We start from the raw sequence: 22,624 nt of genomic DNA on the forward strand, positions 1-22,624 counted from the left end.
TGCACAAATAAATTTTCAACTCAATAATCCATACAAAATCAATATTTATTAACTCTTTGATTTTTATGAAAGTTTTATATAATTATTAATATTGTTAAAAAATGTTCATTGTAAAAATAGGTAATAATCAATATGGTTAAATAGAACAGTCAATTATAAATTTAGTAGCATTCAATATATTTCAATATAATGTTCATTATTAAAATACTTAATTCTCAAAATTGTCATATAAAATATTCACTTTTAAATACGTAATGTTCAAAATCATTAAATATAAAACACATTCATTCCCCACAAGTGGAAACAAAAGTGATAATGTTCAATATCTTTAACTAAAATGTTCATTATAATTGAGAAGGATGTCACAAAAAATAAAAAAAATAGATTCAAACATAAAATATTATCAAAAAATGTAATGTTCAAAATGTTTTGACCTCAATGTTCTTACTCTTAAAACTAAATGTTCAAACACATAAAGATTCAGTACAAATAAATGCACGTACAAATTTTCAACTCAATAATCACTATTTACTAACTCCTTGACTTTTAGTGGCTTCTTGGGCAGCCATTGATTCATCAAAAAGAGCTAAGAATGCATCATACTTAAATTTCAAATAAGCATGATCATTAGCAGATTGATGAGATCCTTTAGTACCTGATGGAGGTTTAGTAACCAATGGAACTTTAGGTCCAACTTGAATAATTTCTTCAGCATGAATAGGTCCTTGAACTCATCAAATAGTTCATGGAGCCTTTTATAGATCCTTGAACTTTAGGTAAGCATATAGCATATAGAGCATGAATAGGTCCTTGAATAATTTCTTCAGCATATAAAATAGTTCATGAGGTAAGCATATAGAATATGAACGCCGATGAATCCGCAGCCCACCTCACAAGGTTTGTCAGGGCGAACCTCCATACGATCCGCAACCATCTGTGTCTGAGAATGGATAGATGCATACGAGACTTACACTAACCTCGGACGACAACAATTAACCCGTGTAAATACTACTCGAATCCGCAGCCCAAGTAGTTGGCATGTTCCAATCATCGAATCCGCAGCCCAATGATTGTCTTTCGCTCACAAAACAGAAAACATTGAAAATATATTTCTTAAAATTATTAAAAATACATTTAGAGATCATCAACCCTTAAAAACAACTGCAGAATCAAATAGGGATCATCAACCCTTGATTCAAATACTTCAAACTTCAAATCATCCATAAATTCCACAAAAGAAACTTGGAGATAAATATATGCCATTAAAAATATTACAATATTAGGAATGCCATTTAAGATCTCACACCCAAAAATCCAAAATTATTGTAAAGGGGTTCACGGATTCCATTCCTATAAATATATTGATCAAAGAAAGATAGTTGATAAGATAATTAATTTAGAATATAGACATATGTATGCATATCACCATTTAAAAATAAATAAATAATAGTAATTAGTGACTAACATCGTAAGTTAAATAGGTGTTGCAAGCTCATAAGAATAAAACACTACTTAAAATCAAAATATAATAGATAACTAACATCAACAACATAGTACACAAAATACCATACAAAAAGATAGTAATCGAAAGTCAACGCATGATAGGAACGATACGCGTAGCAACAAATATCCTCAACAACAAGCAACTCACGAAGTCACGCAAACATGCACAAGATCGACTCTCACCCTAGTACCTCACGCATACATACTATGCATCATAACCCCTCGTCGTCTGTACATGAGCACAAGGCTTGCTATACTCGATAGTCACAGCACACCCGATGCCGAGTACTTGGCGAAACGGTTCTAAGGACAGCAAGTAACACACCGGCCTTGCTCCCCCGAGCACAGCCTCGTCGACAACATAACCATCCTAACACAATAAAGACAAACCCGAGCGTACATCGAAACAGAAAAGTAACCAACACTCGAATACCGTTGAGAACACAAACCTTGTGTTCCGGTGTTGTAAAGGTGGAAACAATGGGCTTCGAATGAAGGCCCTTTCGTATGTGTTGAAGATCTTGCTTGCTTGAATGAGTCGAGTCCGAATTCACCTGCACAAGAGTAAAGTCACTAGCCTCGGGGGTGTTTCCGAGGAAAGCCCCTCCGATGCCTAAGTAAGAACGATGCTCGGATTCTAGAGAGAAGTTCTCTAGAAGAGTAGTCTTAAGGCGATAAATTGGACGTACCTTGAGGTGTGAGCCTTGGCGGCCTATTTATAGTGTTTGCATAATAAATGCCCATAGGTCATTTATTGCTATTGGGCCTTGGGCCTTAATGGATGGTTGGATAGCCATTGTGGTAGGTTTGATGCTGTTGTTTAGAGCTATTGGGCTTTGGACTTAGTGGCCCAATTGAATATCAATTGGGAGCCCAAACAACATGCGCCCCAGACCCGGTCCATTTAGAATTAAATGGGTGGGTTTCCAGCTGTCAGAAGTCCAAAAGTTCCCTCTCTTTTTTGAAAAGGGATGATTTGCATTGATGACAAGTGTTGGGACTTGTATTGTGTCATGGAGATCGTGGGTTGAAAAGAAGTTGGTGCGCTTTTTTTCCCTAAAAATACTGGGCGCAAAGCTTCCTTCAAACCTTTACTTTCTCTCTCTTTTACACAAACTTCCTCTCTTTTTCCGGCGATCGCAGTTTTCGAGTTTCTTGAGATCTACGGAATTCAGTCAGCTTTTAACTTCGGGAACTTGTGTCGTTCTCTTTGTCGGCGAATTCCGCTTCGGAAAAAGGTAACTTGTTTCTGAATTTTCCTTACTTTTTCGTTCTTTCCTCTACTCCTCAATCTAAACCCTAGACCGAGAATTTGCAACCATGGCGAAGAATAAGGGCAAAAGTAAGTTCGTCGTTGGCTCTTCTAGTGAGAGGGAGGATGTGCCATCGGGAAGGGTACAGAAAACTTCGAAGGGCTGGCCTTCGGAGAAGCCGGTGGAGAAACGCTCGACTGGTTGGGACGCCTCCAAAGATGACGATGTTGGAGGGTCTGGTGTGTCTGAACGCGCTGCTTCTGGTAAGAAGGTTGGTTCTTCGGGTGTCCGCCGTCCTTACCCTGAGTTTCCAGTTCATTGGACTGAAGCTGATCCGAAGGGTAAGTATGCTCCGATTTTGCATGAGACCACCAAGATTGATGGTCCGTTGGAGAAATCAGTCAGTGGTGACTGGTTAGTGGAGGCGAAGCTGGGGAACTATCATCGGAAGGCCGAGGAGCTATACGGAATCCAGCATGCCTTGGGGTACTGGTGTGAACTTCCCGATCAGGAGCGTCCTCGGGTGACTCATCCGCTGAAGGGGTTCATCTCTGTGTACACTCATCACTTGGAGAATGGCCTCCGCTTTCCCTTGGATCCGTTCATTTCTGAGCTCCTGGTGTCGTACAACATCAGTTTGGCCCAACTTACACCCAAGTCTATGAGGCACATCATCGGATTTAGATGGGTGTGCGACTTCGTTAACTTTCCCTGTTCTGTCTCCGTTTTTAGGGATCTCCATGATCTGTCTCTCAATCATGCTTCCAAGGGTGATGGGTATGGTTGGTGGACCATCATCAAAAAAAAGTCCCGAAGGAGAGGGGAGCCGAACTACATTACGGCATACCCTTACCTCAGCTCCGACCATAAATGGAAGAGGGAGTGGTTGCTTGTTCGCGTGCCGACAGATCCGAAGCACCCCAATTTCTATCGCCCTCCAAAGTGGTTCGTGAGGCCTGATCCTGATATGGTGGGGGTGGCTGCTCCGGATCGGAACCATCAGCACTACGTGGATCTCCTCCAGTGGTTTTTGGCTCGGGAGGATAACTATAAACTGCCGTCTAGCTGGCTCCCGAACCTTAACTACATCTTGCGGGAGGACATTCTTGCTGTCGCCGGTCTCAGCAGGATTTTTGACAGGGGTAGGTGTCTTTTGGCTGGGACCGTGTTTCAGTGAGTTTGTCCTCCTCTTTTCCCTTCGTTTTATTGATTCGTTTTGTAATTTGTTTTTGCAGAGTACGGCTTTAGCTGTCTTGATCCTGAGATTTTGGGCATTTCTTTGGATCTGCGAACTATTCACGACTCGGCTCCTGATTATAAGTTCGGGAAAGAGAATCCTCGTAATCCTCGTCTGAAGGATTACGTGTTGTCTCCTTCGGGTGTTGCTCGAATATCCGAAGTTCGAGCCGATCCGTGGGATTCTGCCTCCTCTCCCGAAGCTGTTCCAGTGAAGGTCGTGCTTCCTCTTTTAAGGACAACTTCGGATCTAGTGAGTGTTTCTATCGGCTCGGTTTTTATTTGTCTTTACTTCTTCTTTGGTTGGCCGTCGGCTAACGTCTTGGTCCTGGACCATCTTTTTAGGGTCCTGGGAATGACGCTGTGCCGCGCGCCGTTCTTTCGGTTTCATCCCCGGCTCGGATAGATATCTCTTTATCTAGGAACCGGGTACTTCGCCTTTTTTCTTTATTTCCTCTTTTGTCTTCCTCTGAATTTATTGATCCTTGGTCTCCTTTTCTTAGGATCAAAGGAAAAGGAAGGGTAGCACTCTTCTGAAGTCTTCTGCGCATCCGAAGAAGGCGAAGGTTTCTCAGTCATCGGAAAAGGTATTTGCTCTGACCTAGGAGCTTTCTTGTAGTCCGTCTTTTTCTTTTCCGAAGCTGATCTTTGAATGCTTGTTTTGTAGGAAACGGCTTTGGAAGACATGCCTCCTCCTAAGAACCTTCTTCACTTCATGCCCTTGCCAGGGCAGAAGTTAAAGAGTGTGGTGGTTGCGGAACCGCCGCCCGTGGATCAACCGTTGGCTGAGGAAGATACCATCCCCTCCCCGCTGAAGCCGTCTACTGCTTTAGGGGTCGAGATCCAGGATATCACCAAGGTGGTGGAGGCGATCGAGACCGACTCTGTTCCTGGCTCGGATGTCCCTATCGTGGCCGAGGAGAAAGAGGAATCTGCTGACGTTCCTCTCGAAAGAGAGAGAAGTCCAGATAAGGAGATGGTGGATCTTACGGGCCTTGATGTTGAGATTCCCGAGGATGAGAAGAATGTCCCTTCTACTGAGGAAGAGCAGCCCGAACAGGGTCTGACGAGGAAGAGGCGCCACTCAACTTTGGGTTCTACTTCGACCTCGGCCCTGGATAGGTTGATCCATGCTGACCCTTGCTCGGATGTTCCGCTGAAACGAATCCCCGAGGAAGTAAGGGAGGCGATGGCTCGTTTTTCTAGGGCTCCGGTTTTGGGGGAGAATCCCCTGGCTCACGTGGGTTCTTTAGTGGGTCCCGAAGCTGCTCGGGAGAACCTACTTCGGGCCAATCCGCAGTGGAGGGTTCCTGGAGCTGAAGAGAGGAATCCGGCTATGATGGCCAAGTACTACCTGAATGAGGTAAGTGTTGGATTTCTTTTTGATTTGTCTCTCTATTTTATTCTTTTCCTACTTTTCCTTATCTTTTCTTCGCTCCTAGGCTGTCTTCTGGTCCTCGTTCGCTTCCGAGTGCAGCTCGGTTGAGGAGAGACAACTGAAGAAATATCAGGAGGCTTATGCTCGTGATATTCCTATCTTGGACCAGAAGGCTGGGCAGCTCTTCTCCAAGCTTGTGGAAGTCAAGCAACTGTATCTTAAGTACAGTCGCGAGGCTAGAGCTATTGCTGAGGAGATCGGGACCGAAGTTGGTAAGCTCACCTTCCGAGTCGAAGAGGATGCTGAAAAAATAGCTTCCTTCGACAAGGAGAAGAAGGATATGGCCGCCAAGTTTGCGAGCGAACTTGAAGAAAAAGACAGACTTCTCAAGGAGATGACGTCTAAATTTGAGGCGGCTGATAAGGAGAGCAAGGATGCGGAGGCGAGGCTTCAGCAGTTTGTCAAGAATCGGGAGATGATTCAGAATCAAGCTGACAAGGTGCCTGTTCTTCAGGTGAAGATCCGAGAGAAGGATGAGACCATTCGGAAGCTGGAGCAAGACCGAGCTGACCTCTATACTGCTGATCAGTGTAGAGAGCAGTATTGGAATGGTATCCTGGGTGCTCGGCGTATGTTTGCGAAGCACATGCCTCATTTCCCTTGGAATGAGAAAGTTCCTCTCTGGATGCGGGCCCAGGATCACTTGGTGGAATGCCAGGCTGATCGAGACGAAGCTGAAGCTGAACGCCAAGCTGCTCTTGCGGAGGCTCGGGCCTAGAAGGCGATTTCCGAAGGTGACACTACTGCTGGGGGTTCTTCGAAGGACACCACAAGAGTTAGGGATTCGGGCAGTCGTCTTCTTCAGAGTCGGTCGGTTCCAGTTGAGGACTTCCGAATGTGTGCTTGCCTCGGCGCTGCGTTGTACTTGTTTCTTTTTGCCTTTTAGTACTTCGGTAGGCCGGTATTGTCTGTTGATGGCTGCCGATTTTAACTGTTTCATTTTGTTTTCAATTTTTGAGGGTCCTCGGGTGTGTCCCGAGTTGTTTGATGTATTTGTACTTCCCCCGAATATTGAATAAAAAATGAATGTTCGTTACTTGGCTGCTTCTTTTCAACTTTTTGCACTTTCCGAAGTTTTAAGTCTGCCTTTGAATATGTAATTCTCGAGCTTTTCTTTTCTTTGTGGACTTGTTGAGAAATCCTATGATTTCTGTGAGTTCTTCAAATCCGTAGATCTGCTAAGAGACTCTTTAATTTTACGAGTTCTTCAAATCCGTAGATCTGCTAAGAGACTCTTTAATTTTGCGACTTCTTCAAATCCGTAGATCTGCTAAGAGACTCTTTAATTTTCAGACTCTTCAGATCCGTCGATCTGCTAAGAGGTCCGAATTGTTCTTCCGATCTCTTGTGGTTCGGAAACCTGGGCAAGAGATCGCTAGTCTGCCTCTTAGTTATGACTTTGGCGATCCGTGGATCTGAGCCGAAGTTTTATAACTTGATTTGAGCGACTGTTTGTTGCGAACAAGTTTTATCGAGGTATCGCGAATCCGAGGATTCTGGATGATTCCCCGAAGTGCGTGATTTGGTCATTTCTTGCATTTTATCAAGGAATGAGAAAAGTCAACCTGTTTTTAGTCTCGGATTGATCAGATCCGAGGCAGCATGCATATAAAAGGACAATGAATTTTAAAATATAGAGATAGGTTTAATGAAACGCATGGTGCCACAAAAGGCTTTCCTCTTCTCATTAAACAACTTACTTGGCTTACAGAGAGGTCATACAAAATATTTCTTGAGAACATCGGTATTCCAATGGTTCTTCAAGATTGTTCCATCTAACTGTTTCAGCATAAAAGTGCCTGGCCTTTTTTCAGAATGGATGATGTATGGTCCTTCCCAGGTGGCTGAGAGTTTGCCATGGATCCGTCCTTTCTGAACCGAGGCGGCGTTTCTAAGTACTAGATCGCCGACTTTTAGGGGTCTGGCGTTGACTCTTAGATTGTAATGCTTGTTGACCCTCTGCAAATAAGCTGCGTTGAGTGTCCTTGCATCGTTCCGAGCTTCATCTAGTAGGTCAAGAGCTTTAGACAGAAGTTGATCGTTGCTTTCTCCTTGGAGTCCATCATATCTGTTGTATGCCTGGATCCTCAAGCTTTCTGTTCCGATTTCCACAGGGATGACAGCCTCGGATCCGTATACTAGGTGGAACGGTGTTTGCCCAGTAGCTTCTTTCTCGGTGGTCCGAAGGGACCATAACGTTCCGGGTAGCTCTTCTAACCACTCGTTTTTGTCATCCTCGACTCTTTTCTTGAGTGCGTTGAGGATGAGTTTGTTTGCAGCTTCAGCTTGCCCGTTGCTTTGTGGGTGGCAAACTGCCGAGTAAGCTAGGTGTATGCCGAATTGTTTGCACCATTTTTGTCGAACTGTTTCCCGTGGTCGAAGACCATTAGTCTTGGTATGCCGAACCTTGTGATGATGTTCTGCCATATGAACTTGCGGACTCGAGGTTCGGTGATGGAGGAGACAGCTTCGGCTTCGATCCATTTGCTAAAATAGTCGACTCCTACAATCAGCCACTTCTTCTGGTTCGTAGCTGAGGGGAAGGGACCAATGATGTCTAACCTCCACTGTGCGAATGGTAAGGGATATAGTGTTGATTGTAGAGTTTGAGCTGGTTGATGGAAAGCTGGTGAGAACTTTTGGCATTTCTCGCATTTCCTTGCCATCTGCTTTGCTTCGGAAACCATAGTGGGCCACCAGTATCCGGCCCGAAGGGCTTTGTGTGCCAATGTCCTGCCTCCGATGTGGTTTCCGCATATTCCGAGGTGGATTTCCCTTAGGATATAGTCAGCGTCGGTTGGACCCACACATTTTAGCAGTGGAGCGGAGAATGATTTCCTCGTGAGCTCTCCTTCGGCGTCGATGATGAACCACTTGTTGAATCTCTTCAGCTTTCTCGCCTGTAGCTTATCTTCGGGAAGTTCTCCCCTTTCTTTGTATGCAATTACTGCGTCCATCCAGCTAGGTTCGGTACGTAAACTACATACTGTGGGGGGTGGCAAGTCAATGCTTCTCTCTTGGTGAACCTCCACGTGGACCGACCTGTTTAGGTCGATGAGTGTTGAGCTGAGTTTTGACAGTGCGTCAGCTTGCGTGTTTTGTCCTCGGGGAATGAGGTGTTAGGTTATGATACATATGACAATTCATAAATCATGCGGAAAACCATAAAGCCAGGAAAGCATATTATATTCACATAATCATTTAGCATAGTTTAGATGCATACACTTTGTTGCGTGCCTTCCCTAGCTGCGCCCGAACCGAACAAGAACAAGTCTTTAGGACTCCAAGTGTCGTCCCTCCGTAGATAGTCCACAGCACGTCCGGATCCGCCTTAAGCTTGACCAACTAGGATCGCCCTTAAGGTACTTAGAATTTTCGGTTAATGTAGGCAATTATATGACTGAATTTTTGCTCTCAAAAATCACTTTGAATACTTGAATACTCTATATAAAATAATGACCCTAGGCCTTTATTTATAGAGGTATGGAAAGGGAATTGTAATCCTATTAGGATACGAATTAATTAAACTAGAATCCTAATAGAATTCTTATTTAATTAATTCATCCTTTTAGGTTTAGGAATTTAATCATATGTCGAAACCTGATAGCTTTAGGATTCGTATAGCACACAAACACACACACGCACACACAGCAGCCCACGAGGGGCGCCATGCGCGCGCGCGCAGCCCGCGAGCTCGCAGCCCATTGCCACGAGGCCCACACGCTGCCGCAGCGTTGGCACGCGCTGGGCCTGCCTTGCGGTGGGCCTGGCGCAGCCTTGGCTGGTGCGTTGTGGCGCGCTGGCTTGCTGCGCGATGGCTCGGCTTCGTGCTGGGCCTTCGTCTGGCAGGCCTCGTCCGATGTTAATTCGTACGATACGCTTCCGATTAATTTCCCGATTCCGGAATTCATTTCCGATACGAACAATATTTAATATTTCCGATTTCGGAATTAATTTCCGTTTCGAACAAATATTTAATATTTCCGTTTCCGGAATTATTTTCCGATTCCGATAATATTTCCGATTCTGACAATATTTCCGTTTCCGGCAATATTTACGATTCCGGCAATATTTCCATTTCCGATAATATTTTCCGATACGTACCATGTTTCCGTTTCCGGCAACATCTATGACTTGGATAATATTTATATTTCCGATACGATCCATATTTCCGTTTCCGGCAATATCATCGTTTCCGGAGCATTCATTTCTTGCCTGTGACGATCTCAGCTCCCACTGAAACCAAGATCCGTCGATTCCGAATATCCATAGATGGAGTATTTAATGCCATTAAATACTTGATCCGTTTACGTACTATTTGTGTGACCCTACGGGTTCAGTCAAGAGTAAGCTGTGGATTAATATCATTAATTCCACTTGAACTGAAGCGGCCTCTAGCTAGGCATTCAGCTCACTTGATCTCACTTAATTATTAACTTGTTAATTAATACTGAACCGCACTTATTAAACTTAACATAGAATGCATACTTGGACCAAGGGCATTATTTCCTTCAGTCTCCCACTTGTCCTTAGGGACAAGTGTGCATTTCCTAATTCCTTTGTCGCTCGATGCTTGCTCTTGAACATAAGGTAAGAGTTGTCATCCTTATTATGTCCAGAGGTGTTCCTCGGTTTCAGAGTTCAACTGATCAAATAAACAGATAATCATAGCCTATGATTCATCCGAGCACGGCCATGCATTTCACAGTTTCTAGCTCTCCGAGTGGCCTTGTACAACTTTTAAGCATCTCATCCCGATTTATGGGAGGAAAATCCCAATCTTGCGATCTTGAGATTAGACTTCGTTTGATAGGTGATTACCTGAGCGTTGCCTTTATAGCCTCCTTTTACGGTGCGACGGTTGGTCAACGTCAAAGCAACCAGTTCTCAAACAAGTAATCTCAAATCACTCAGGTATTGAGGATTTAGTGTCTAATAATTTTAATGAAATTTACTTATGACAGATTTTCATCTCTTACAGTAAAGTTTCATAGGTCTTGTCCGATACTAGTCTTCCCAAAGTAAGTATCTATGCAAATGATTATGACATTGCCATGTCCACATAGTTCAAGAAACAGAACTACTAGTCATCTTGCATTCTAATCGTCTAACGTTTTCTATGCGTCCAATTTTATAGAAAACTCCGACTAGGGACCATTTTCAACCTTTGACATTCAAGTTCACTTGATAGACATTTCTTAGTCACAGGACTGGTCCTGACAGTCTATCTTGAATATTTCGTCAAATTTGAAGGGACTCATCATTTAATACTAAATCAAGATTAAATGGAATATGAAAATACATTTCATATATGATAAATGTTTAACCCCAATGTTTTACAACCATGGGCCTCAAACCCATCTTTAAAACAGTTCATGGAATTCAAAGCTACGCTTGATTTCCAGTGCTACAATGTGATTGTTGCTTCTCACTTGTTGCATAGGTTTAGTTATCATGCTTTGCCAATCTTAATATCTTTTTCATCGAATGTCTTTTTCGAGATAAGATGATAATATCTTTTGAGTGTGTTTAGTTTGTGATCTATTCTTTCTAGCTACAAGAGTGGTTCTACGCATTTTGCAATGAAGAACCATCAAGTCAGCAGACATGTGATCTACACAAGTTCAGTGAAGAACTCTTTAACTTAAACAACCCTGTTTCATTGCTTCTTAGGCAATAATTACTTTTACTTCAACTGTATAGGTTGATAGTGATGCTTTGGTTGGATGTAATTATCCAGGCAGTTCACAGATACGTGGAAGACTTTCCAGCTGTATCTTAGAACATAGAATTTAATATTTAATTTCCCACGCAACGACTCATGGTCTTCAATCCATGTTGCCATTTCAAAACACGATGCTCTATAGCTCGTCCTTATCAATGGTTAACTCCAAAGGGTCCAGCTTGATCCTTTGCCAGTGTTTATGCGTGTAGCATCAATATTTAGCATATCTTTATTTCCTTGAATCAATAACTAATCCTATGTGCCTTTTCAAGTACCATAAGTTTTTCTTGATTTCAATCTAGTTGATCTTCACTTAGATCAATAGAGATTGGTATATGTTCGTCATATCTAAAGTCATACGATACGTTTTTGGCGATCCTCATATTATATCATACATGATAAATTCTTTTGCAGAATAATTCCCAATTGAATTCTATTCATGTAACTTTAGCTCATTCAATTTCAGTAGATACTGAATCCAGCTAAATTCTTTGACATATAATATAGGTTAAGAATCTCACTTAGATCCTTTGATGTTTAATAGTAAATGCTTATACATAGTTCAAACATTCTTTACTTAGATTTATTCATATGGGTCGAATATCTCCAATGAGTATTTCTTGTTTGATTTAGTAAATGCCATTACTTAATCCAAAACAATATTATAAGATCTTTGTAAATAGATCTTAATACCCAGTATGTACTAAGTTTCGCCTTGGTCCATCATTGATGAATAATTTCAAATCTAAGTTATTAGCATTTGAATGTTATTTCACAATAGAGAGATATGTGTGTGATACACATAGGACCAATTGAGTTTTATGTACTCCCACTAAACTTCTTATATATCTATAAGCATCATGTACATTTTATGAAACTAAAATACTTATTAGCTTCACTAAAATACAATTCCGATTCCCAATTGCTTGCCTAAATCTGTACTTAGATTTCTTTAGCTAGCATTCATTTCAAGCATTATTTGGATCCACAAATGCTATGACATGTCATGTACATAGTTTTCTTCCAACATTTGACTGAGGAATACGTTTTGTTATCCAATTGTCATATGTACCAATATGTAATTATTGCTTGATTTATAGACTTGAGCATTAAGATTATGCATAAGGTTTCAACACAATCCATGCCATGAATTTGCTTGTAACCTTTAGCAACTAATCTAGCTTTGTGTGTGAACACAATTTCATGTTTGATGGTTTTTATCCTTAAAACAAACTTGCAACCAATAGGTGTGAAACTATTCTTGCAAATTAACAAAATTTCAATTTTGTCATCAAAACATTGAGTATGTTTTATGGCCTCTAACCATTTAAAACATTTGAGTCTATATAAGGCCTCTAACCTTTTTAGGGAATCTGGGTTTCGTCATAGCTTTCTTACAGGTCACAAACTCATTAATCTTCATGATAATAGTTTGACTGTAAGTTGTAGGTTTCTTCACTATCTAATAGAAGAATTGCATAGTTTCAGTGACCTGAACTCCATGTTTCTTCACTATCTAATAGAAGAATCTCATAGTTTCAGTGATTTGAACTCTATGCCTACTTGGGTATAGAACATCAAACAATAGAATATCAACAGGCACTTTGAGAGTCCTTTGAATATTCTATTCTCTTTGAAGCACTTGTAAAGTCTTCTAAGAGATGTCTATTCTTTAAAGCCACTTCTAAAGTCCTTAAAGAATAAGTTCGGTTTTTCTGAAGCACTTCGAAAAGCCTCCGGAATGTCCGTTTATGTTTGTTGTTCGCCTCGAAGACTTTCGAGGTCTATTTTCTCCCACTTGTCATTTTGGAAACGAATCTCCAAAAGGACATTATTTCGAGCAAACAAACATTATGTTCTCAAAAATTCGTGGTAGAAACAATACCCTTGTGTCTCATTTGAATAAATCACAATGAAACATATATCTATACTTGGGCCTTAGTTTGTTGAATAACAAACACTAAGCTCCCACTGAGTTTAGGAACTCTTTAGATATATTGTGAAAAGATATTCTGAAATTACTTTTCAATAGCTTTGACGAATTTGGTTTAGTTTGGTGGTAGTTGAGCATTTTGTTTTAGAAATTATAGGAAAAGTCTTTATGATTCATCATTGATCGAATCAAGTACTAATCGACTTCGATTATTCCAACTAAGATATGCCATATCTTATGGACCAAGATTGTGAAATTACAACACACAATCATTGATGATCATATTTGGTCTCAAGTAATCATCAACATGATCTAACCTAGATCTTTATGATTTCTTGCCAAGTGGATTTTATACTTCTGAATCTTTGAACTAGCCAAACAGATTCAACTTATATCACATTTGAGTAAATAAACCTATATTCACTCAAATCCATAAAGTCATAAAATCTTTCTTTAGCTTTGAACTCTATTGTCTAGGCGTTCTAACAATAGTTCATATCTTTTGTTACTTTCAACAAGTAAGACCAGTTGTCTTAAATTGATCTAGAAATCAATCAACTTTCAAAAGTCCATCAAAATAGAGCTTTTGAATGTTAACTTGTTTATATGGTCTAAGCAACAATGCCAAAGATTAGTGGAACTCAAATCAAGGGGTTGATTTGAACTTAGTAAAGTTCTTTAAAGAGTTGTTTGTTTTAATCAAGCATATTGACTCAACCTGTAATTGACCATTTCATTCAAATAAACAAACAAACATTGTTTTTGTTCTTCTGAATGTGAGTCTTTCTGTGTTTGAAACATAAATTTAGGTATGCTGATTATGGAACAAAATATCCATTAAGTTCCAGCCTTTGAAAGGACTTAAAACAAACTAGATGACCCTACAACTAATGTAGCATTGCCATGCTTCATTTCCCACTTGTAGGTCATTAGTGTAGCCTAGCTTCCATTGTTTGAGTTATTACCGAAGTAAGAACCTCAAGTGGTATATGATACCAAGGAAGTTTGATTGCTAGGTCACTTCTCTTTAAACATAAACTTATAGGTAGAAACGGAATCGTAAATTCCTTTCATTTGCTCCTTGTTTTCCTATTTCTTGTACCCTTTCTTATAGTCTTAAGAATTGAATTCTATAGTGTTGACTTTTATACTTTGTTAGACATGTCCAATGTCACCCCAACAAGGTTCTTACCATTTAATTTATGTTGAATATTAAGTTTCAACTAGATGATCTTACCAGAAGCTTCTAAAGTTCTCTAAGCATCGATCTATTCGAATGTCTAGGGACTAGACTCATTCGAGAATTAAATGGACAAAGATATTAGGTTGTTAACCATTGGTAAAGCTGAGCGTATTAAACTCAATGCTTTATGATCTCAAAACTACAGTGTATTTTGAATTCACAAGAACCAATTGGTTTGCCATTCGACTTTGATGTTCGAAAACAGCCATAAAAGTCGCTATAAGAAACGTACATTTTAAATTGCTCACTTTCTCTCATTTCCGTAAATCGTTCTTGGATTCACTACCAATCGAGGAAATTTACTGTTACCTTTCTAAAATGATTTATTGCAGTGCAAGATATTTAATTATAAACAATAATTAAAACATACATTGAAGCATGCAAAGTCTAAACATTTATCATGAATAATAACTTGAAAATGAAAGCAATCATGCAATTTAAACAAGTCATTAGTACTTTATTCGAATTATGTGTTCCGGCAGGTGTGAATAAAATGATTCCAAGACCCTAAAACCATTGAAGAATTAAGCACAGTTTGTCGACTCAATTCTAAAACATTTTAGGTAAGCAAAAGCCTTTTGCTAATAGTCTAGAAACTATTCTTGGTTGATAGGTACGTCTAAGAACTTATTAGGTAAACCTATCGATTTTGCAACGACATAAAAGGACTCCTTACTTATATCGTTGAGTTTCACCAAAACTAACATGTACTCACAATTATTTGTGTACCTTGCCCCTTTAGGACCAATAAGTAACACCTCGCTGAGCGAAAACTATTACTAGATTGATGTAAAGGATATCCAAGCAAGTGTATATTTTGGCATGGCACCTTTTAACTCAATTTTTTAAGTTTGGAACTTAAGGCTCTTACTATGTTGGTTAGATTTTAAGTGAACTAAAATCCTTAATCATGCAACATAATCAAGCTTTGATCTCATGCATTTTAAGACATATTTAAAAGCAATAAATAACTTAAAACATGCATAAGATAAATGTGATCTAGTATGGCCCGACTTCATCTTGAAGTTTTAACTTCAAAGTCCGTCTTGAAAATCTCCGTGGGAGGCACCATTTTCTTCAAATAGGATAAGCTATAATTAAAACTAATTACAACTATTTGATGGTACGCAGACCATATTTGAATTGAAAAACAACTTTGGTACTTTAGACCAATTACATTCAAATTAATGGTTCGCAGACCATATTTTCTATCCTATTTGGGCCATACTAGTCACTTCATAACCTGCAAAACAGTACATATACAATATATACCATTCACCCATTCATTATCATGAATGGCCCACATAGCTGGTTAATAAAACACATTATGCATCACATAAACATTTGCAGCAATTAATCAAGGGCACCAATAATCTACAAATTATTCAGTCCTTATTAATTCTAATCAAGTTGTTTTAACCTTAAGGATTTGTAGACCTAATCAAGAGTTTATGACTAAAAAGGGCTCCCACTTAAACCAATAAATTCATATGCTTTACTAATTTTAAACATAAAAATGTATTTCTAGTCTAACCGGAAACATACAAATTTAATTAAAATTTAAAGCTCATAAAAATTTATAATTGAATCCAAAAAGTTTGATTTAATTTCAGTCGTATTTAAATTAATTCATGATTTTAATTTTAGTAAAAGAATAAATAAAATTTATTATAATTGCATTATTCAAAATTAAAATCCAAGAAATTAATTTAAATTATTAATTTTAAAATTAATTAAAATTACGTAAACTGAAAATTTCAAATTAAAATTTCAAAACGATCTAATCGCAACGCAACAATCCCACGCAACGCACCCCCATGGGCCACACGCACACAGCCATCGCTGGCCATGTGCGCGCAGCCCATGCGCTGCGTCGCATCGCTGCTGCTCACCATCGCAAGGCATCAATCGAACACGCGAGCTGGTGCTCACTGCGCGCGCCAGCGCTCGATGCACGCGAGCCATCGCTCGCTGCGCTCGCTTGCCAGCGCTCGATCCATGCGAGCCATCGCTCGCTGCGCGCCTGCCTTTCCCGCATGCGAGCTTGCGCTCATCGCACGAGGCAGCAGTATGCGAGCTGACGCTTGCTGCGCGCGAGCCATCGACGCTGTGCGTAGCGCTCGTGGCACGCGAGCTTGCGCTCGCTGCGCGCGAGGCTCCGCATGCTTGCGCGAGGCAGTGCGCGCTGTGGCGCAGCACGCTTGCTGCCCACACGCGACTGCTCGTGCCTTGCTCTCGCCCCTGCCCACACGCCCATTGCTCACAGCCCACGACACAAGGCAGGGCTGCTGCCTTGTGCTCGTGCACCATGCCCTTGCTCGCTGCATTCGTACCGCATGGGCGACGAGCTCCCTTGCTCGTCGTCACATGCCCGCACTATACAACACCCCTTAAGGGTAACACGTAGCGTCCATTGCTTTGTGCGTGCAAGTTATATGAGCGAATCGCATAAAAATTTAAAATTTATATTCAAAATTAATGACAAATTTATAAATAATATTGATTTCATAATTTTAGGGCGAAAAATCGAAAATTTATTATTCAATTGATTTCCGATTAACATGGATTCAAGTCTAGGTCATAAAAATTTAAAATTTAACATAAATTTACAATTTTTATGGTGGTTTTTAATCATAGGTATCTAATTAAATTATAACTAATTATGAAAATCAAATTAATTCTAAATTATTCCAATTTTCAACAAATTAATCATAATTACAAATTAGATTGCATAATTAACAAGGCTAGGCATTCAAACTTGTTAAACATATACAGTAGGTCAACCAAAAATTCAAGATTTATCAACAAGAATCGCAAATATTTAATTTAACATCTTAAATTTACGAAATTTTGTATTCGAAAAACTAAAACCTCCGAAAAGTCATAGTTAGGTTTCGAATTTGAGAATTCTGGGTTCGGCCGAAAAAGATTATTTTTGTCAAAATTTTAGAATGCCTTTTACATGCGGAATTGACACAAAAATCACTCGATTTGGATGAGTAACGAAGAAACTGCCGAAAAATTGCGTACGTATAATTAAATAAACGCAATTTGCAATTAATTAACAATTACGGAAATTAATCACCCCTTTTAATTCTTGCAAATTTGTAATATTTAACCATGTTCATGCAATTTAAATTATGAAAATAATAAGAGGCTCGTGATACCACTGTTAGGTTATGATACATATGACAATTCATAAATCATGCGGAAAAACCATAAAGCCAGGAAAGCATATTATATTCACATAATCATTTAGCATAGTTTAGATGCATACACTTTGTTGCGTGCCTTCCCTAGCTGCGCCCGAACCGAACAAGAACAAGTCTTTAGGACTCCAAGTGTCGTCCCTCCGTAGATAGTCCACAGCACGTCCGGATCCGCCTTAAGCTTGACCAACTAGGATCGCCCTTAAGGTACTTAGAATTTTCGGTTAATGTAGGCAATTATATGACTCTATTTTTGCTCTCAAAAATCACTTTGAATACTTGAATACTCTATATAAAATAATGACCCTAGGCCTTTATTTATAGAGGTATGGAAAGGGAATTGTAATCCTATTAGGATACGAATTAATTAAACTAGAATCCTAATAGAATTCTTATTTAATTAATTCATCCTTTTAGGTTTAGGAATTTAATCATATGTCGAAACCTGATAGCTTTAGGATTCGTATAGCACACAAACACACACACGCACGCACAGCAGCCCACGAGGGGCGCCATGCGCGCGCGCGCAGCCCGCGAGCTCGCAGCCCATTGCCACGAGGCCCACACGCTGCCGCAGCGTTGGCGCGCGCTGGGCCTGCCTTGCGGTGGGCCTGGCGCAGCCTTGGCTGGTGCGTTGTGGCGCGCTGGCTTGCTGGGAGATGGCTCGGCTTCGTGCTGGGCCTTCGTCTGGCAGGCCTCGTCCGATGCTAATTCGTACGATACGCTTCCGATTAATTTCCCGATTCCGGAATTCATTTCCGATACGAACAATATTTAATATTTCCGATTCCGGAATTAATTTCCGTTTCGAACAAATATTTAATATTTCCGTTTCCGGAATTATTTTCCGATTCCGATAATATTTCCGATTCTGACAATATTTCCGTTTCCGGCAATATTTCCGATTCCGGCAATATTTCCATTTCCGATAATATTTTCCGATACGTACCATGTTTCCGTTTCCGGCAACATCTATGACTTGGATAATATTTATATTTCCGATACGATCCATATTTCCGTTTCCAGCAATATCATCGTTTCCGGAGCATTCATTTCTTGCCTGTGACGACCTTAGCTCCCACTGAAACCAAGATCCGTCGATTCCGAATATCCATAGATGGAGTATTTAATGCCATTAAATACTTGATCCGTTTACGTACTATTTGTGTGACCCTACGGGTTCAGTCAAGAGTAAGCTGTGGATTAATATCATTAATTCCACTTGAACTGAAGCGGCCTCTAGCTAGGCATTCAGCTCACTTGATCTCACTGAATTATTAACTTGTTAATTAATACTGAACCGCACTTATTAGACTTAACATAGAATGCATACTTGGACCAAGGGCATTATTTCCTTCATGAGGATGACTTCAAAGGATCTTAACTTTGACGTTAAGGATTTAATTTTCGCTAAGTAAGCTGTCATGCTGGGCCACTTGGCCTCATACTCCCCTCGGATCTGGTTGGCTACAAGCTGGGAATCAGTTTTGAGACAAACATGCTCGGCCTCCAGGGATAAGCAAAGCTTTATTCCTGCAATTGCGGCCTCATATTCGGCCTTGTTGTTAGTTGCTTTGAATCCGAACTTCAATGCATACTCTATGCTTTTCCCTGTTGGGGGGGATTAATACAACTCCTGCTCCTGAGCCGTTTACTGTGGAAGATCCGTCAGTGAAGACCTCCCAAGTGCTTTTCGTATCATCCAGCATTTCTTGGTATGAGCACTCGGCCAAGAAGTCTGCCAGTGCCTGTGCCTTGATGGCTGTCCTCGGCTGATATTTGATGCCGAACTCTGATAGCTCGAAGGCCCAGGCAGCCAATCTTCCTGACCTCTCTATTTTGTCGAGTACTTTCTCGAGTGGTTGGTCGGTCAGTACTGTGATCTGATGGGAGTCGAAGTATGGCCTCAGTTTTCGTGCAGCTACCACCACTGCATATGCAACTTTCTCGATGAGCGGGTACCGAGTTTCGGCCCCTGTGAGTGTTCGGCTGGTGAAGTAGATTGGCTGTTGCTTCTTCTCTTCTTCCCGAAGAAGCACTGCACTGACGGTTCCAGGGCTGACTGCGACATATAGATATAGGGTTTCCCCTTCCTTTGGTCTGGCCAGTGTCGGCAGTTGGGCTAGGTGGGCTCTGAGCTGTTGAAAAGCCTCTTTTTGCTCTTGCTCCCATATCAGCTCGGGGTCCACTTTCCTCGGGACCCCCTTTTTCTTGATTGGTTCTGCTTCTCCCCCGGGGAGGCTCTTTGGGTTTAGCGCTTTGAAGAAAGGGGCTCCCTTGTCCGAGGCTTTTGATATGAACCTTGTTAGTGCGGCTAACCTGCCGGTTAGCCTCTGCACGTCTCTCTTGGTCCTCGGCTCGGGTAGATCCAATGCTGCTTGGACTTTGTCCGGGTTCCCATCGATTCCTCTTTCGCTCACCATGAATCCGAGGAACTTCCCTGACTTCACCCCGAAGACACATTTTTTCGGGTTCAGCTTCATGCTGTATTTCCTCAGATTTCCGAAGGTCTCGGCCAAGTCCTTGACATGGTCTTCCTCCTTGATGCTTTTTACGATGGAGTCATCCACATAGACCTCGATGTTCCTCCCTTTCTGGTCGGCGAAGACGTGATCAACTAGCCTCTGGTAGGTAGCGCCGGCATTTTTCAAGCCGAAGGGCATCATTTTGTAGTTGAACACTCCTGCACTCGTGATGAATGTTGTCTTCGCCCTGTCGTCGGGGTGCATGTGTTAGGTTATGATACATATGACAATTCATAAATCATGCGGAAAAACCATAAAGCCAGGAAAGCATATTATTTACACATAATCATTTAGCATAGTTTAGATGCATACTCTTTGTTGCGTGCCTTCCCTAGCTGCGCCCGAACCGAACAAGAACAAGTCTTTAGGACTCCAAGTGTCGTCCCTCCGTAGATAGTCCACAACACGTCCGGATCCGCCTTAAGCTTGACCAACTAGGATCGCCCTTAAGGTACTTAGAATTTTCGGCACTTTATAGGCAATTGTATGACTGAATTTTTGCTCTCAAAAATCACTTTGAATACTTGAATACTCGATGTAAATATGTGACCCTAGGCACCTATTTATAGAGTTATGGAAAAGGATTTGGAATCCTATTAGGATACTAATTTATTTAATTATAATCCTACTAGGACTTTAATTAAATAAACTAAATCTTTTAGGATTAGATTTAATCATATGACAAATCCCGGTAGCCTTAGGATTCGAGTAACACACTTCGAGTGATACGCTAGCACCGCATGCAGGCCTTGCGGCCCACGCACAGCGCCAGCCCACTCGTCGCAGCCCCGCGCGCGCGCCAAGGCCATTGCTGGGCCTGGCCTTGCGCTGGACCGGGCGTGGCTTGGCAGCGTGTTTTTGGGCGCTTGGGCTTGCTGAGCGTAGGCCTGGCTTCGTGCTGGGCCTTCGTCTAGCAAGTCTCGTCCGATGCTAATTCGTACGACGCGCTTCCGATTAAATTCCCGATTCCGGAATTTATTTCCGATACGAACAATATTTAATATTTCCGATTCCGGAATTAATTTCCGTTTTGAACAAATATTTAATATTTCCGTTTCCGGAATTATTTTCCGATTCCGATAATATTTCCGATTCTGACAATATTTCCGTTTCCGGCAATATTTCCGATTCCGGCAATATTTCCATTTCCGATAATATTTTCCGATACGTACCATGTTTCCGTTTCCGGCAACATCTACGACTTGGATAATATTTACATTTCCGATACGATCCATATTTCCGTTTCCGGTAATATCATCGTTTCCGGAGTATTCATTTCTTGCCTGTGACGATCTCAGCTCCCACTGAAACCAAGATCCGTCGATTCCGAATATCCATAGATAGAGTATTTAATGCCATTAAATACTTGATCCGTTTACGTACTATTTGTGTGACCCTACGGGTTCAGTCAAGAGTAAGCTGTGGATTAATATCATTAATTCCACTTGAACTGAAGCGGCCTCTAGCTAGGCATTCAGCTCACTTGATCTTACTGAATTATTAACTTGTTAATTAATACTGAACCGCATTTATTAGACTTAACATTGAATGCATACTTTGACCAAGGGCATTATTTCCTTCAGTCTCCCACTTGTCCTTAGGGACAAGTGTGCATTTCCTAATTCCTTTGTCGCTCGATGCTTGCTCTTGAACATAAGGTAAGAGTTGTCATCCTTATTATGTCCAGAGGTGTTCCTCGGTTTCAGAGTTCAACTGATCAAATAAACAGATAATCATAGCCTATGATTCATCCGAGCACGGCCATGCATTTCACAGTTTCTAGCTCTCCGAGTGGCCTTGTACAACTTTTAAGCATCTCATCCCGATTTATGGGAGGACAATCCCAATCTTGCGATCTTGAGATTAGACTTCGTTTGATAGGTGATTACCTGAGCGTTGCCTTTATAGCCTCCTTTTACGGTGCGACGGTTGGTCAACGTCAAAGCAACCAGTTCTCAAACAAGTAATCTCAAATCACTCAGGTATTGAGGATTTAGTGTCTAATAATTTTAATGAAATTTACTTATGATAGATTTTCATCTATTACAGTAAAGTTTCATAGGTCTTTTCCGATACTAGTCTTCCCAAAGTAAGTATCTATGCAAATGATTATGACATTGCCATGTCCACATAGTTCAAGAAACAGAACTACTAGTCATCTTGCATTCTAATCGTCTAACATTTTCTATGCGTCCAATTTTATAGAAAACTCCGACTAGGGACCATTTTCAACCTTTGACATTCAAGTTCACTTGATAGACATTTCTTAGTCACAGGACTGGTCCTGACAGTCTATCTTGAATTTATCGTCAAATTGAAGGGACTCATCATTTAATACTAAACCAAGATTAAATGGAATATGAAAATACATTTCATATATGATAAATGTTCAACCCCAACGTTTTACAACCATGGGCCTCTAACCCATCTTTAAAACATTTCATGGAATTCAAAGCTATGCTTGATTTCCAGTGCTACAATGTGAGTGTTGCTTCTCACTTGTTGCATAGGTTTAGTTATCATGCTTTGCCAATCTTAATATCTTTTTCATCGAATGTT

The sequence above is a fragment of the Spinacia oleracea genome, chromosome 4 (genome assembly GCF_020520425.1).
Source record: "Spinacia oleracea cultivar Varoflay chromosome 4, BTI_SOV_V1, whole genome shotgun sequence".
Taxonomy (NCBI): domain Eukaryota; kingdom Viridiplantae; phylum Streptophyta; class Magnoliopsida; order Caryophyllales; family Amaranthaceae; genus Spinacia; species Spinacia oleracea.